Source organism: Photinus pyralis, unplaced genomic scaffold, assembly GCF_008802855.1.
Source record: "Photinus pyralis isolate 1611_PpyrPB1 unplaced genomic scaffold, Ppyr1.3 Ppyr1.4_LG5, whole genome shotgun sequence".
NCBI lineage: Eukaryota > Metazoa > Arthropoda > Insecta > Coleoptera > Lampyridae > Photinus > Photinus pyralis.
This window is the reverse complement of record NW_022170596.1, coordinates 23,752,800-23,754,745: the sequence shown is the minus strand read 5'-3', so window position 1 is coordinate 23,754,745 and position 1,946 is coordinate 23,752,800.

The following is a 1,946-nucleotide window of genomic DNA, read 5'->3' as shown; positions in this document are numbered from 1 at the left end:
GGCCTGCTTCGATACCACAATTAAAACGGAAGAAGTACTTACATAATAGTCATTTCACTTGTAGGAGATCTGAATACAAAGTTTGTTTGGACTGTTATTAGATTTTAGACGATGGCGTGGAGCAGTTCGGAAACGCTCCCTAACCATTAATAATAAAAAAAATTCTTTTTAATAACCATCGTTCAATTGAGATACATCATTTAGAACAAGGCTAAATAACAAAATAATTGTTTAATATTGGTGTGTGGTATTCTTTTATGCCATAATTGAGATGTTCGAAACCTTTCACTAGATTTTATTGTCTTTGGAGTTTTAAGGTGCACGTTATGCTTCTACAAATTATATATTACACGACACTCCAAGTATTCCGACACAAATTGTCAAATGATAGGCTGTCAAAGTGGATTCGATCCTTTATTTATTGCATGGTTATTAACTTGAGTAGCCGCTTTATAGTTTTTTGATACGGAAATTTCTAAATCGATTTTGGTGTGTGACAAGCTGAATAAAAATATTGTGTTAACATTATGTGGATACAATAGAGAAGGAATAATATATGAACCTCCCATACATGAAAGTATTACCAGTGGAGCAATGACAATGCATTTATTTCTCACGTTATTACTCAACACACAATTAAGCCTTGATTAGCGTTACTGTACTTTCCTAGAGAAATAAAATGTGTGTCAGCTTAAATCAACATATCACCAACCCCTTTGCCAGCGTACCAAAGTAATATTTATCAAGGTAGAGCTCACATACTTGATAACTGGCGTTTCTCTTAAAGAACAACCTGAAGGATCAAAGGACTTTTCCAAATAAATTGAGGATCCAACTTGTTTCGTTTGGGAGCCACCCTCAAAAAAAGGACGAAATTTGCATCCTCTGTAATTTTTTTCTCAGCAATCAAGAATTTTGGAGCATGCCAAGGGGTATGCGCTTTCCGATTTTGGAATAAAGATTTTAAAATTCCTACCACGAAAGGGCGCACCCCTAAATTGGAATGAGAAAAATAATCTTATTTTGGCGAAAAAGTTTTCAAAAAATCGAAAAAAAATTTGTGTAAAATGGTAATTCCCTACCAGTTTTTGTAAAATTTACATGGCTAGCCCTTAATGTGAATTACACAATTACTTACTGAAAAAATTTCCCTTTTTTCTTTTTTTAATCTGAAATTGCTTCGAATATGGTTTTTTTTCTTAATATCTTCCTTGATAAATTACAAAATTACCGTAAATTTCCAATATATTGATGATGAATTTATTTATATCCAAGTTACATTGCACTTTTACTTATTTTCTTTCTAAAACATTTAATACGTGGCCATGGGGTTCCTCTTGAGTGAACTAAGCTGAATTTGAATTTAAATCCAATAACAATAAGGAGCGCGATATTTTAGAATTAATTAGTTTTAAAACGATAACGTCTTCCTACATTACAAAAATTCTCTGATTCTGAAGATATAAAACCTTGAAATTGACATAATTCATGCTTATTACAGTACCTTGTAAAGAGATTATCTTCATAGCTAATGTTGAAAATATAATGCGGCTGGAACAATTACAGAATATTTTTCGATGTTTGTCGCATATTTTTTTAAACGTTGTAGCTTTCAAATGCGTGAGAATTTATTGTCTTCACCGAAAATGAAGAAGTTTGTTTACTATACGGCACATTCATTCCTTCTAACTTTTAGTTAAGGTTTTTTTAATTGCACTGATATTGCTCCAGAATTGCGTTCTTAAACTCCCCGTAATTGACTCGCGGTGCAGTAACTTAATACGAAAGTTTTTATGTGTTTCTTTATTTTTATTTACTTATTTACTTATTTATTTATTTATTTATTTATTTATTTATTATCCTTCTCTTGTTCTGGGCCCTCAACAGGCTTGTGCCCAATTACAGAGTGACCCGCATAATGCTTTTCAGAGGTGCCCCTGCAGAAG